The following is a 16,615-nucleotide window of genomic DNA, read 5'->3' as shown; positions in this document are numbered from 1 at the left end:
TTCACGAGGTGGGGCGTCGAATCTGGTCTCATACAGGCCACCCAAGGCAAAATTCATGGGTCATGTACCCTCGTGATGTGGAGACATTTGAATAATCTTAAAGCGTAATATTGTGATTGTATTATGCACTTTTATGTCTAAATTCTTACTGTCTACGGTCATTTCTCGCCGTGATCAATACCTGTTATAACGGGGTCATGGGTGTTATACTATCACTGTCAGCCACGCCCATGCCCTTTGGGAGAGAGTGGGATATTTAACTTTTGGAGCGACCTGCCTCTAATTTAAATAATAAAATAATGATTGATTGATTGTGAGTTATCTGGCGTAACAACTACCAGGGTCACCGACGACGATAAAAATAAGCGAGGAAAATTAATAATGATTATATGCAAAACTGTGAGGAATACTAAAGGCCACGGAAGACTATAGGTAGCTACCAATACGTTTTTGAAAAGAAGATGGCTAGTATATACCGGGGGATTTCTAATTTATAATGATTGAAGTATTGTTTTAAAATATTGAGGATGGTCGGTTGGTTTTGATTTTAACCGAAATGGTCCAGAAAGAAAATAGCTTTCCACCTCCCGCTGTGTTGCCTGATGTTATATCTACAGTACGCGAACACTGATTTTTATTTTACTTCTCATAACCAGTAACGTAATAAACTTGTTTCTCTTAATTATAGCCATATTTTTCTGAACAACAATAATGGTAAACATGTTTAAATGAAAAGTCACCAATCCCTTTATTTTTGTAGGCACAGTACACTCTTAAATTTAATGAAATTCTTCTCAGTATATCAAGAATCGTGAAATGAATGACGTCGCCTTATGACTTGCCGTGCCATTTGAAATAAACTTTTGGCAGTACGCTGTGCCTTTCCTTTGAAGATGGCGGATTGCAGTCCGTACAGGGACGTCAGTTGCAGGAGAATCTACTCTGTTATATGTAGCTCAGTGCTTATTTAGTCAAGGCTGACCTAGAGAGTGGAGTGGAGTTTGCTGCGGCTGCGAACAAGACTCGGGCCACAGTGTTTACCTTGTGCCAGGTGAAGGAGGACGTACCCCTTTCGATCGTGTCTGGAACCTCGATCGCTTTAAAGGCTGCTGCTGCTGTGTTCGTGATAAATTGCAGATGTGAGGCTGCAGTACGCCCTTCTTCGTGGCACAAAGTTATTGTTGGTACCTTGTTGGTTAATTTTACTTTCTTTTTTTATCAGGCTCTTGGCAGATGAATTTATGGCCGTTCTGTATCAGTGAGTCACATTTTTCCTGGTAGTGCTGACCCAACCTTTGATACCAGATAATTAGCGATTGTATTTAGGCTTTGTTGTTCACGAATACATTCTATTGCAAAGTATATCCCGTATCAAGGTGGTATGAATGACCAGGCTGTATTTGGAAACGGTGGAAACCAAAATCATTTTTCTTAAACCGGAAATAGGGTAACCTATTGCCATTGGGCAAATGATTATTAAATGGTTATCAGTTAACCTAGGATACGTTCAACCCAGGGAAGAGCTTATTTTGGGTACTTGGAGGATAGGCCAGGTCCATTTCGTGATTGAAATTCTTCACGGGGTCTTTATTAGGTCATGGGGTGATACATTTTTTCGTCTGGTTGGGAAACCCAGCTGGTGGAATTTTCACAAAGTTTAGTGAAAAAAAAAATGATGCATCCTTAACCATACCTAACTAGGTAGTAAACCATGGGTCCTCCCTCTTAATGTCAGCAAAAAAAGGGATGATGTCTAACCTAACCTAACCCTAGGGTGCATGGCACCTTGTTGTTTTTTCAAAGTAATGGTATACCAGGAATCCTTTAATTACTATCCACCAAAATGATTTGCCAACTTGTCCTAATACCTAGGTAGTACTATCTGGATATAGAGAAAACATTAGGCCTGTGCAGTGTTCAGTTCAGTTAAATTTGTATGCAAAATGGCAAATTAATGATGTTGTGAAAGTTAATTAAAGTCGAATGTAAACATTTAATTTGAAGATAAGCCATTAATAAATACTTCAGTAGCAATTTTAGCACTAGGCTAGGTATATATTACACCCTGAAAACACTATTAAACCCAATAGGGAAATTATCATAATAAGGGGTCTGCACATGAGTAATTTTAATAAAATGGGTCTGCTGCACAAGATACCTAGTAAGGTTTTTGCAAAGAACACAAAGATAGAGAATGGGGAAGGAAAATAGACCAGATTTAAAAATTTTCAATGGCATTAATGAGCAAATTGTTATCTATTGGGGCTGTCTTAAAACTGTATTGTATGTACTATTTTAGGAATTTTCCTCAAATATTACCACATTGCTGGTGGCTTAAAAATCTCATAATTCCAAGAAATGGAAAGATGGTAGATATTGTAGAATGGATTGCAATCTTATATATTTTTAAATTGTTATTATGTAAATGGGTAAGTGTCAGATGCAATAGGTTCTTTCATCCCTGAAGATCATTTACTCGTAAGTGGGGATAGGAAAACACGCATCCCAGTATTTGATGAGTTTTCTGTAAAAAAATGAATTATAAATTACCATAAAATTAAAACTGAACTTGATCACAGTACAGAGTAATGTGAATTGTAGGAATTTTGAGAAAATGGTGCTATTAATAGTATATAATGGCCCATCTCCCTGACCTGCTGCTGTGACACACTTGAGCTGCTTGGTTTTTATCAGATAGACCTTAATTATTGGTAGTCTTTTGGGCACTGAGGTATTCCCATACCATTTGGGTAAAAACTTGACAGTTCCCAGGTAAAACCTAGAAAATGTTCTCACAGATATTCTAGTCAAGTAGTTAGCGTAGTACACTGTATCGATGCTAAATGTGGCGTTATATGGATGGTCCTCATCAATTTTATGGGTATTAGGCTGTACAGTTATACAAATAAGTGCATAAATGTAATTAAATTTCTTGATTTGTTGTACAGCGTAATTCTGCTTATGAGAATTTGAGTTGATAATTTATTCACTTTACTTGAAAGGGAACTGCAGAAAACTGAATTGGTTGAAGTGGCTGTACTACTTATTATCTTTGACTGTTCACTGGTAAAACAGAGGTTTCCAATTAGTTAGACGATAATTACATTTCACAGGATTGTCTGGGTGAAGAATATATAGGATTTTAAAACAGATTATTGCATAAAGGAGGATCTTATGCTGGGTTTTGGTTACATACAGGCTAACTCTTGATTGCCCTTTTGTTGTTCTTCAATTTATTTGTTTAGATTCATTATGTTGTCTGTGGTCTTGGAAAATACAGAGTCCAGCTTATCTAACAAGTTTGAATTTCCAATCCCCCCCCCTCCTTACCCCATTTGTTTGCGCTATGGTGGCATCACAGTGATAACCAGTTCCTTCAGTGTAAGGCATTATTTCATATAAATTTATTACTTAATGTTCAATATTTGGTTATTTTAATTAACCATACTGTACCTAGTTTTAGTTGTGAAGGTAATCAAGTTATATTTTGTTAAAGGTAAGATTTGATGCAAATCTAGCCTGTGGTCATTGAATTCCATGGCTTACAGCAAAGTGTTTTTTCTAGTATAGAAAAACCCTTTATTTTACCAAGAAATTGTATATATATATATATATATATATATATATATATATATATATATATATATATATATATATATATATATATATATATATATATATATATATATATATATATATATATATATATATATATATATATATATATATATATATATATATATTTTTTTTTTAATTGTTGAAATTAGTTAAGAATAAAGGAATGGATACATAAAAAGACCAAGGAAATTACTATTTTGAAGAAACAAGAATATTTTCCTGGGAAGGTAAAAATTGGCAATTAGCTTTATTGTTTATTTTGTATGTAAATTTTGATCTTTGTGCTTTATATACACCTCTCCCAGCCAGTGAGTGCCCTTAGTGGGTATCCAGCTGGCCAAGGTTTTGTTTTATTTTGTATGTAGAACATATTGCAATAATTATGTCGATGATTAATAGAGATTGGGCCTAGTGTTGTGTGTATTATTTTCTAGCTATCCTTCAGAGAAAGTGACTCAACGCTGAATTTTTTTCCTTACAGTTTCCTGTACAAATATTCATGCATGAAAGGGTACCAGCATGCAGACTGGTAGGAGAGTAGCAGAGACTGATATGCAGTGGAACTACAGTTGAACTGGTAAGAGCAATTATGAAACTATTAAATTAGCATTCTGTGGTTTTGTATTTGGCTTTATTGTGATGTGTGTTAAGATAAATTTTGTATGAAATTTATTTTTTTTAGACTCATAATGTCTGTATACCTACTTAACTAGGAATAATGTGTTAGGTAGTTTAAAGATTGTATGGTCCTGTATTTTCCATAGTTAGTCCATTTCTCTAAGATGTTTATTACTCTAGATTACATTGAACCATTGTCACTGAATCCTTAAGGGTGAATGTTGGAACCTCAAAGATTGTTGAGTTGCAGTAGTGCATAATTCCTACTTTATTGACAATAATATGAATAATTCCCACCTTTTTGGCAGTGTATGCGTGTGCAGAAGAAACTTTTTTGTGCAATGTATTGCTCTTCCATATCCTGAGGGTAGGATCTTCTAAGTTTACGCCCTCCTCTTAACTCCTGTGACAATGGCTGAAGCATTTTTCACTGCAAATCTCCCAAATCCTGATGAAGCAATGGATGTTGGGAAAGATTCTCCTTCTCCAAGTCCTGAAGAGAACATTGCTGTTAAGGTTGAGAACATTGCTGTTAAGGTGGTAAGTACTGTAAAGTGGGCCCCCATATTCGCGTTCTTCTCCCGATTCGGGACTCACGGATTCACAGATTTCTCTCTGGACCATATCTACCCATTATTCACAGAAAATTTGCCTATTTGCGGTATTTTTCTATGTGAAATATCCAGAAATTCCTGATTTTTTAAAAATCAATTTCATCATAAAATGCACTTTTTGCAATAAAACTAATAAAAAAACCAGGTATAAACATTTTTAGTGGGTTTTTCTTGAGTTATACCTACCAAAATAGGCTGTTTTCAGCTTTTTAATATGGGTTCCAACTATTCGTTGATTCTAAAAATTTGCCAGGGGGCGGGATCTGATACATATCCCTGTGAATATGGGGGGACCACTGTATACTAGAATCTTTTAAGTATTGCTTTTAGATAGTATACTGATGGAGTTCTGTATCTTTCATTGACATTTACTATACCTGTACTATTTAGTTTGATTGCCATTATTGAAGCATTAGTGGACCCCGTTATATTGCAGTTCAGCACTCACAGCTTCAGTTAGTCATGGATTTTTCTGTGGAATGCATCCCCAAGTATATCATGGGAAATTCACTAATTCGCTGATTTTTTTTTTTTTTGTAGAGGAATATTCGCCTATTACTGTACAGTCGTCCCCTGCTATTCGCAGTCACACGATTCGTGGACTCTCCTATTCTTGGATTTTTCTGTGGACCATATTAGCTATTCGCAGAGGTTGGGGGGGTTCTGGTACCTATTCCCCGCGATTTCAGGGGTCTACTGTATTTCCATGTTAATTTCATGACTAAATAAAATTTTTATGATAAAATAAATATTATTTTCAGCTATTAGTACTATATTAATGTACACACAGCAAAATATCAAACGTATTTTTTCCAATGTATATTTAAATATTTAGGTACTGTTTCCCGGTTGTACTGTAAATAGGAAACTGGACGACTCTCTCTCTCTCTCTCTCTCTCTCTCTCTCTCTCTCTCTCTCTCTCTCTCTCTCTCTCTCTCTCTCTCTCTCTCTCTCTCTCTCTCTCTCTCTCTCTCAGTACTGTACACATCCTTTAATATGAATTACTGACATAAACAAAAATATGAAACTAAAACTCCAATAAATTCATGATGCTATGGGAATGCGTGAGTGAGTGTGTATGTACATGTTACAATGATTGACTACTTTTCAAATAATATTAAAGTAAACAGCAAAATATTGATAAAATGTTATTTCACTTACAGAATCCATTAATACTATATTATGCTATTGATGTGTTATCATCATAATATGTGTACAAAAGCAATTGTCCACCCATTTGTAATCTGCTGATTTAGCCTACTACTGAAAGAATGAGGAAATTAATGTCTGAGTTGCAAAAAGTAACACATGTTACTATTAATGAAATTATTACTTTTGATTTTGTACATGGAAATAGTAAAAATGGGTATACAAAGGGTAAACTAACAACTTTGTTAGGCTAAAATTCCTCGAAATCACAAAAACGGCTGTTTCCCGGTTTGTTTACCGATGTAAACTCTCTCTCTCTCTCTCCTCTCTCTCTCTCCTCTCGTCTCTCTCTCTCTCTCTCTCTCTCTCTCTCTCTCTCAGTAATGTACATATCCATCAATGAAATATGAATAACTGTATCACAAACATAAAAATATGAAACTAGAACTCCAAGAAGTTCACAATGTCATGAAATGAGTGCGTGCATACACATGTACTACATGGGAAATTTTTTTGCTTTGCCTAATTTACTATTTTATTATAATTTTTAATTTTTAGTTAATTCTAAATTTGATTAACACAACAGTACCGATATTTGGGCACAGTACTTAACTCTACTTGTGAATTCCCGATGTTTCCCCTATGTACAGTGGTCCCCCCATATTCGTGGGGATGTGTACCAGACCCCCCCACCCCCCGTGAATAGTTAGAACACCCGCAGAATAGTTGGAAACTCCCTGTAAAATCTGAACTTAAAACTTTTTATTTTGTTAGTGAAAGCTCAAGAAAAAATCCACAAAATTTGTATACCTGGTTTTTTTAATAGTTTTATCACGAAAAGTGCATTTTGTTCATGAAACTTACCTGTCAGATATATATATAGCTGTATTCTCCGACGTCCGACAGAATTTCAAACTCCCGGCACACGCAGTGGGCGGCCAGGTGGTTAGTACCCATTCCTGCCGCTGGGAGGCGGATATCAGGAATCATTCCCATTTTCTATTCAGATTTTTCTCTGTCGCCGTCGGTAAACAACTGTTTACAGACCTCCGCCTAGGATTTTGAAACTTCTTGTGCTAACTTGAGTATTCTGATTGACTTTTGGTTTTGATTTGGCTTGTTGGCTGGCATACGTGATAGTGGATTTGATTTGGATTTGGCTTTGACTTTTCTTTGATTACGATGTCTGGATCTAGCTCTGCTAGCTTCAGGTGTGTAAGGTGCATGAATGTAAGGTGAGGTTGCTGAAAGCTTCGGTAGACCCTCATTCAGTGTGCTCAAAATGTTGTGGTCATGTATGTGTTGAATGATAGATGCATCGAGTGTGAGCAATTGACTGAAATTGAATGGAAAGCATATGATTCTTACATGAAAAAGCTTGAGCGTGATAGAATCAGGAGGTCTTCCTCTAGGAGTGCTTCTGTGAGTAGAAGTCAAGGTAGAATTGTATCTCCATTAAATCCTCCTGTAGATGTAATTCAACCGGATCCGGTTGTATTGCCTCCGAACAATCAGGAAGTGTCTGCAGAAGGAAGCGTATTATTTTACTATCATGGAGTCGATTCGCGCCTTGGAATCTAAAAGTGATTGCTCTACAGTCAAATGTGAATTGTGATAAAAGTTGTTAGTGCATCTAGTGTAGTGGAAGGGGTGTCAGATCGGTCCCATAATGCCTCTAGGCCTAGGCCCCTGCCGGACTCCCAGGCCTTAGGGAGAGGGCAAGCCGAAAGCCGAAGGAGGGTTACGGGATCTAATGACCGGTCTGACGTCCCTTCGGCAGAACTGAGGACGAAATCTCAGGCTGCCCGGTGTTCGTGCACGGGCACGAATACTTAAACAAGAGTGCTTCTCTTCTTCCGAGACTTCCTCTCCTCGCCGAGGTTGGGATGCTCGGAAGACCTCTCAAGGGGAGAGCGGCAGGGGGCGCAAGTTGTCGCACAAGCGGCCATCGCCCTTGTCGCCCTCTTAAGAGAGGTTTCAGAGAAGAGGACGCTTCACGTCCTTCTGATCGTTATGTAGATTCGTCACCTGAAGATTTTGAAGCTTTTCCGCCACAGAAAAGGAACAAGACTTCATCAGGGGAGGACTCTTCGAGCGTCCAAGTGCGCTCTAGGAGCTTGTTCTGAGTTGAAGGAAAAGGGCATCCCCTCGCCCATCTTCCTCGCACAGGATGAGTCCTTCTCCTGATCGAGAACTTTCCCCTTCAAGGAAAATGCTTTGGGAAATGCAGAGACAGTAGCCTCCTTTTTGAGAGAAAGGAGGCAGAAACTAGTCAATAGAAGGAAGGATAGGTGGCTGCCTGTTAAGAGAACTAGGCAGTCCCCGGCTCCTACTCCGCGTTTTTCGGCCTTTGAGTCTCCTCCTAGTAGCCGACGCATTAGAGAACGTGATTACGTTCCTCATGAAAGGGCGTCTAGGAGAGACGAATTTGACAGAGACGTGAGTTGTCGCACAAGCGGCCAGCGTCTTTGTCAAAAGGCCGAGAACGCTCAAGAATCAATATCGGAACGTCAAGCTTTGCATGTTAATGATCACGCTCGGCGTCTTAAGCAACGAAGCGCTTACCAGACTCGAGAAGACGCTTTTTTTCAAGACGCGCGGATCGCTCGCCAAGACGCTCCAACTGACGCTGTTCAGGACAGCACGGCGTCCTACACATCATGACGCTCAGCAAGACGCTCAAGCTGACGCTGTTCAGGACGCACGGCGTCCTACACATCATGACGCTCAGCAAGACGCTCGAGCTGACGCTCTTCAGGACGCACGGCGTCCTTCACATCAGGACGCTCTGCAGGACGCTTCTCAGGACGCACGGCGCCTTGCATATCGGGACGCTTTCCAGGACGATCAACAGTTGAGTTCGAAACTTCAGGATGTTTCTCAGGTTAAAGTGTCGAAGTCATCGCGATCTTTGAAAAGGCGCTGATGACCGAGAGAAGGATTCGTCTAGTGATCGCTGCCCTACTGATGATGACGAACCAAAATTTGCTTAGTCAGCGTCGTCAGACTATAAGACGGTTGACGGATTTACTTAAGAAATTATTCCCAGATAATTTTCAAGCGCCAATTCCTTGCTCTCCACCTTCACAATTTGCTTCATCGAAGGCCAGGAAGGCCCCTGGCTTCGTTAAGATGGCCACTTCGCTCTCTGCGAAGAGAGCGTTTAAGAGAGTCCAGGATTGGATGGATTCAAGGAAGGTTAAAGGGAAGACTTTCTTTTGCAACTTCCTCCATCTAGACTGAAAGGGAGAAGCCGGGATCTGGTAACGAAACAGGAGAAAGAAGCAGGATTGAAAAGCACCGTCTTCTTCTCAAGGAGATTTCGCCAATTGGTGGACGCTCCAAGGAGGTCTTATTTGTCAATCGGCTAAGGTTTCCTGGACAATGACGGAGACGGATCATCACCTCAAGGGGTTATATAAGACGCTAGAGGTGTTTAACTTTTTAGATTGGTGCCTCGGGGCTCTGGATGTACAATCGAGGAGTCAAGACTCAATTTCGCTGGAAGAGCTTTCGAGTGTACTAGCTTGTATGGATAGAGCAGTAAGGGATGGCTCTGATGAGTTAGCATCTCATTTTGCTACAGGTCTGCTTAAAAAGAGAGCTCTCTATTGTAGCTTTACGGCGAAAGCAGTTTCTCCCGCTCAGAAAGCGGAGTTATTATTCGCCCCCTTCTCTACGCATCTATTTCCGCAGTCCATGATTAAGGATCTGTCGGTAAATTTGCAAGAAAAAAGCAACAAGGGACCTCTGACTCAATCTTCAAGACGACCTACTCCTCAAGCTTCTACTTCAACAGCTCCAGCACCCAAGAAGAAATTTAAGCCCTTTCGTGGAGCACCTTCCTCTAGAGGTTCCTCAGAGAGAAGGGGGGTCCTTCAGAGGTAAGATCTCTTCTACCAAGAAGGGAAAAAATTGAACGTTTCTGCCCTTCAGGCACCTGTAGGTGCGAGGACTCACCTTATTTGCTCAGGCATGGAGGACGATAGGGGCTGGGGCGGACACCTGGACCCTAGATGTGATCAAGAGAGGATACAAGATCCCTTTCCTCTCTACGCCTCCTTTGAGCACGAAGCCGATAGACCTGTCGCCCGCATACCAGTCAGAGAAGCAACGATCTTACTCGAACCTTCTAGATCAAATGTTGGAAAAGAAGGCCGTAGAGGAAGTTCTGATGCTGGATTCCCCCAGGCTTCTTTACAACAGGTTATTCCTGGTTCCGAAGCAGTCTGGGGGATGGAGACCTGTCCTAGACGTCAGCAGACTGAAACATTTTTGTAAAGAAAGAAAAAATTCAGGATGGAAACTTCTCAGTCTGTGCTAGGAGCCTTGAGACCAGGGGATTGGATGGTGTCATTAATTGGACCTTCAAGACGCTTATTTCCACGTCCCGATCCATCCCCAATCAAGGAAGTTCCTGAGGTTTCGTCTTAAAAGGGCAAGGTCTTCCAGTTTCAGGGGCTCTGTGCTTCGGTCTGAGTACGGCGCCGATGGTTTTTACTTTCCTCATGCGGGAATGTGGCGAAATGGCTTCACCTATCGAAAATAAGAGTCTCGCTCTACCTGGACGACTGGCTAATCAAGTCGCCTTCGAAGTCAAGGTGCTGGAGGACCTTCAGACGACATTACAGCTGACGAAGGCCCTGGGCCTTATAGTAAATTACGAAAAGTCCCATCTGATCCCCACGCAGTCCATCGTGTATCTGGGGATTCAGATGGATTCAGCGGCTTTTCAAGCTTTTCCATCAAAGGAACGTCAGCAGAGATGCTTAGAGAAAGTGTTAGCCTTCTAGGGAAAGAAACATGCTCGGCGAAGGAATGGATGAGTCTGCTGGGAACCATTTCCTTCGCTGGAGAAGTTTGTTCCCTGGGGAGGTTGCAACCTCAGGCCACTCCAGTTTTTTATGGCAGAAAACTGGAAAGACAAGAATCTAGACTCGACTTTGATTATCTCACAAAAAAAACGGTCAAGGATCATCTGAAGTGGTGGCAAAGATCCGACCAAACTCTCGGAAGGGATGTCCCTCAAGCTTTTGAGCCCCGACCTAGTGTTGTTCTCCAGGACGCCCTCCATGGTGGGCTGGGGAGCAACACTAGGAAAAGGAGGAAGTGTCAGGCCTCTGGAGAGGGGAACAGAGGTCCTGGCACATAAACTTAAAAGATTGGAGGCTATTCGGTTGGCTCTTCAGTTCTTCGAAGAAAACGATTGGTGGGCCCGAGTTGTCCAGATCAACTCGGACAACACTACGGCTCTCGCTTACATAAAAAAAAAAGCAGGGGGGGACACACTCTCGATCACTGTTCGTGATAGCGAGAGACATCCTTCTATGGGCGAAAGCTCGAAACATAGTGATCCTGACAAGGTTCATTTCGGAGTTCAAAATGTTCGAGCGGATCTTTTTTTAATTTTGAAGCCGTCGACATCAGATGCTTCCACAGAATGGACCCTACATCTAGAAGTTTGTCAAGAGCTATGGAAGTTGTGGGGACGGCGCTAGTCGACCTCTTCGCAACCTCGAAAACGAAGAGGCTTCCGATTTATTGCTCTCCAGTTCTCGACCCCGGAAGCAATAGCGGTAGATGCCATCCTATGGGACTGGACGGGGATGGATGTGTACGCCTTTCCCCCATTCAAACTCTTAGGAGAGGTAACAAGGAAGTTTGCTGCGTCGCCAGGAGCGAGAATGACTCTGATCGCCCCCTTTGGCCCTCAAGCGATTGGTTCACGGAGGTCATGTCTTCTGGTAGACTTCCCGAGAACCTGCCAGAGAGAGTCGATCTTCTCAAACCAGCCCCACTTCGAGAGGTACCACGGAAACCTCTCCGCTCTGAGTCTGACTGCGTTCAGACTATCAAGAAGTTGGCCAGAGCGAGAGGTTTTTCAAGATCAGTGGCAGAGGCTATTGCCAATGCGAGAAGAGCTTCCTCTCGAGCAGTTTATCAGTCGAAGTGGACTGTCTTCAGGAGATGGTGTAGGAAGAAAGGATTTCCTCCTCCACGACCTCTGTGAACCAAATCGCTGAGTTCTCCTGCATTTGAGAAATGTGGACAAATTAGCAGTGCCCACAATAAAAGGATATAAGAGTATGCTGTCAGCTGTCTTCCGCCACAGAGGATTAGGATCTGACAAATGATAAAGATCTTCACGATCTTTTGAGATCGTTTGAAGACAACCAAAGTACTACAACCAAAGGTTCCATCATGGAACCTTGATGTAGTTCTAAGATTCTTGATGTCGGCTCCCTTTGAACCTATGCATGCTGCCTCATTGAGAGACACTAATAGAAAGGCGATTTTTCTAACTGCTCTTGCCACGGCAAAGAGAGTTAGTGAAATTCAGGCAATTAGTAAAGATGTGGGTTTCAGAGGACACAGTGCAGTGTGCTCTTGGGATCCTAATTTCTTAGCGAAGAATGAAGAACCCATCTAACCCCTGGCCAAAAAACCTTGAAATCAAGGGGTTAACAGAGTTCATCGGACAAGAGCCAGAGAGTCCTGTGCCCTGTCAGGGCTCTCAAATTTTAACATGCAAAAGACCAAAGATTGTCGGGGTCCTTCTGAGAACTTATGGTGTTCTGTTAAGAGACCCGACTTTCCTATGTCGGAAGAATGCACTGGCATTCTTTTTTACGAAGCACCATCAGGGAGGCCCATGCGTCCTGCTCGGATGGTGATATGAAGCTTTTGAAAATAAAAACCGCCCATGAAGTGAGAGCGTGGTTGCGACTTCAATGGCATTTTGAAAGAATATGGCACTTAATGATATCAATTAGCGCTACTTTTTGGCGAAGCAACTCTGTGTTTGCTTCACATTACCTGCGGATGTGAAGACGGCTATGAGAACTGCGAGTCGCTTGGACCATACATATCTGCAGAAATGGTGTTGGGGGCAGGGAGCAGCACAAATACTACCCTATAAGAAAAGGGGTAGGTGTGCTTTTTAATTTTGGTTTGGTGTTTGGTTTATGGTTGAAGGGTTGGTTGCGTGAGGGTTGAGGCGCCTTCCCTTTCTTTAGCCTAGAAGTTATGGGACTAACTCGATAGGTTAGGTCAGGTGGTGGTTTTTTAGCTTCGTTGCCCTCACAGTATGGTCAATATGGTCTAGTCACATTGTGGTATGTGGTCACGCCCCCGTTGACAGATCATCTAGAGCGCACCAACTACACAGGTCACTACCTTGTTTTGGCAACTCTAGTAAAAGCAAAAGCAGACTTCGGTGGGGACAGTAATCAAGAAGTCAGCTATGCTAACAGGTAAGGAATCAAGATGTCAATCATCTGCACTTGAGGCGTTTCCTAAATCCTATTCTGTCCCTTCCCAACCTCCAATGGTGGGATTCAGCTATATATATATCTGACAGTAAGTTTCATGAACAAAATGTTATTTGTTATGATACAATAAAGTTTGTTCATACTTACCTGGCAGATATATATAATTAAAGTACCCACCCACCTCCCCCTCAGGGGACAGTGGTATGAAAAATCTGAATAGAAAATGGGAATGATTCCTGATATCCGCCTCCCAGCGGCGGGAATGGGTACTAACCACCTGGCCCGCCCACTGCGTGTGCCGGGAGTTTTTGAAATTCTGTCGGACGTCGGAGAATACAGTATATATATATCTGCCAGGTAAGTATGAACAACTTTATTGTATCATAACAATAACATTTTATGATGAAATAGATAAAAAAAAAACTAGGAATTGGGGATATTTCTCAGAAAAATACAGCGAATATGCGAATTTTCCGCAAATAATGCAGGGAAATGTTCCAGAGAGAAATCCGTGAATGTGTGGGTCCACGAATCCAGAGAATGTGAATACGGGGTGTCCACTGCTCTGTAAAAAAGCAAAATAGGAGGGGTTGAATACTGTATGAGGGAAGATGGATGTGGCTGAAATATAGGGGGGGGGGGGGGGGGGGGGACCTTGATTAGTTTTTTACAATTTAGTTGAAAACGATATATTTTTAATACTATGTAATGTTGTAAGATGACTGAATGATAGTGTAGTAAGTAGATTTTAGCTGTTCGCAGGTAGTCATGGTCCCTAACCCCCACCCCGCGAAATACCACGAATTGACTGTTAGGGAAAACCTAAATATTAATGAAAATCAACCTAAATATTAGTGAAAATCTTGTTGCTTTCAAGATGGGCAGCTAAGTAATCTTACCTGGATTAACGGAAAAAGAGAAGGAAATTGCAAACGGAAGAGTAAGTGGGAACATGAAGTCAAATGACTTGCACAAAATTAAAAGATCATGTACCATAGAAGGGACTCATCAGTTATTGAAATCAGGCTTTTTAACTTTTAAAGGCTGACATCACAAATGGAAGATATTTCTGGTGATGTAAACTATTTATGTGAATATGTAGCACAAGTATGTGAAGCTGATTTATGACATAAATGATGAGTATTCAAGGTTGAAGTAAGGGCAGTGTTATGGTAAAATTTAGTTATTTTATTTTGAAAGAAAAAGATTGGTCAAGGTTGACGAATGGAGACTATAAGTACTAGCGTCATTTTAGTCAATATGTACCTAAGTAATACTCTGATATTCAGTATGAATATTCGTCTCATTTTTTTTCATTGTAAACATACTGGAAGGTATTACATAAGTGGGTTATATTTTTAAGTCACTACGTATACACTTGTATTCAAGGTTTTTATAAACTGCTGACATGAATGAAACATGTTTAGGCAGAATTTTTGGAATAGCAAACTTTTACCCTGTTGATAGAAAAACTTCTGTTGATAGAGATGTTGATAGAAAAACTTCTGTTGATACAGATGTTGATAGAAAAACTTCTGGTATTAGAAGGAATGTAGCTTTTCTGTGAAGCTGTAGAAAGAAAGAAAGAAAGACAGCTAATTTAGTATAGTATTATTTTCATTCATATGGTTTGGTATCTACAGATAGGAATTCATGCAGATGGTTATGTCCAAGAAATTATATGTGCTATGCTTATGCTTAGTATTTTCTTGTTCTCTTTCCTTTTCCAATTAGGAGGATGAAGGGGAATCAGGTTCTGATATCAATAATTGAAGATGAAAAGTTTGCATCAAGGTCGTCCTCACCTGACATTGAAGTCGTGAAAGTGCTGAAGTGCTGCCACCACGCATCACAGTTGATCTCACAGGGGATGATGATGATGACACTGCAGTGATTTGTGATGTAGGTGCTAATTTTTTTGTCCTTATTAAAGGATTTTTTTATGAAATTACTTTAGTATAATAAGGAAATAGACTTAGAATGTTTTTGTTTATTACCAAGTACAGTTTGCAACAAAATCATTTTATTTGGGATGAATCTTACATACTACTGTTAAAGATAGCTTATATCTCACTGCCAATAGGCGAGTTGGCATTCAAACAAAAGATTGAATGGCAGCCCGGATGACTGTTTTGTACATCTGTTCTCCACCAGATGTGTTTTGAAAGGTTTAGCTCTTGACATAATCTCCTTGCACCTCTGTATATTGAAGCTTGTTGGTGTTTCATGGCTGTTTGCTGTTATCATGATAGGTACATTTATTTTTCCGTTTTCCGGGGATAACCTCCACTGGGAATGAAGGTTAAGAACATCAGGTTAATGTAGGAATGATTACTTTGTTAGAGCAAGATATTGATTTTTTTTAAGAGATAACAAACTGTTTATGCTTTATGCAAAGGTATAAAAGTTTGATCTTGAGAATACACGTATGTGAGGAAGTAGGGATTTTCGAAGGACTTTCTGCTTATGTTTGTTAGTATAGGAAGTGAAGGGAAGCAGATAGGTTTCAAAAGCAGTTAGTTAGGTCAGGTAATCACGTGTCATTTCTCCTTGTTCTCCAGTTCCTTCATCTGTAGTTATTCCATACTCCATTGCTAATGCTTTGGTTAGTACCGAGACTTAATCTTTAGCTCCACCTTTTAGTTCAAGAAAAGCATATACGTACAGTGTACTTCGAGATAGGAAATTACATAATCCGTTCCAAGGCGGCCTTCGTATCATGAGTTTTTCGTATCTTGATGAACCACATTTTACGTGTAAAATGCTTAATCCGTTCCAAGCCCTACAAAAACACCCCGGTAAATTATATTTCCAGGCTTACAACACATGTTCTAGGGTTACAACGCCGATCTGACGAAGAAATGACTCCAAAAGGCAAAAATACTGTAACATACTCCAGTAATATTCAAAAACTGCAGGTAACTGCATATATTAGGACTTTAGCATATATCCCTTAGCATAAGCCTAGCCTATGTTAAGCAGTTGCTACTGTAGCCTAGTCTATGATTCTGAACATCTAAATTTATTGATTAATCATTAACTATAATACACAAACAAACAAAAAACACTTTCCCAACCGTTTGTTTACATTCAGCTCTTACGAGTACTGAACGATCGCCAATCAATCACTTTTCCTAGCACACAGTAAGCCATAAATTTTCATTAGTATCTCTCTTCAACTAATGAAACTACCAAACAGTATAATAACCATTCATTTCTATTCTTTATTCTATCTTTACCTAATGGAGATACCGAGTTACTGACAGCTATAATGAAACATATACGTAATATTAAAACAGAAGAAGAATTCTAGAAAATATGTATTTGTTGGCTTCGATGATAGC

At 40.3% G+C, this 16,615-nt stretch overlaps 1 long non-coding RNA gene across 1 annotated transcript in view; it reads left to right on the top strand.

Moving 5' to 3' along the window:
* The first annotated feature begins 872 nt into the window (after positions 1-872).
* LOC135206481 (uncharacterized) overlaps positions 873-16,615 on the top strand; it is a 29,183-nt gene continuing 13,440 nt past the window's right edge. Inside the window, exons 1-4 of the long non-coding RNA XR_010312750.1 lie at positions 873-1,180; positions 4,100-4,195; positions 4,545-4,776; positions 15,006-15,173. This is a non-coding gene — a long non-coding RNA (uncharacterized LOC135206481). The remainder of the gene's footprint in view (positions 1,181-4,099; positions 4,196-4,544; positions 4,777-15,005; positions 15,174-16,615) is intronic.

Source organism: Macrobrachium nipponense, chromosome 31, assembly GCF_015104395.2.
Source record: "Macrobrachium nipponense isolate FS-2020 chromosome 31, ASM1510439v2, whole genome shotgun sequence".
Classification (NCBI taxonomy): domain Eukaryota; kingdom Metazoa; phylum Arthropoda; class Malacostraca; order Decapoda; family Palaemonidae; genus Macrobrachium; species Macrobrachium nipponense.
Note: the sequence above shows the minus strand (reverse complement) of the source record. Positions and strands in the feature narration are given on the sequence as shown.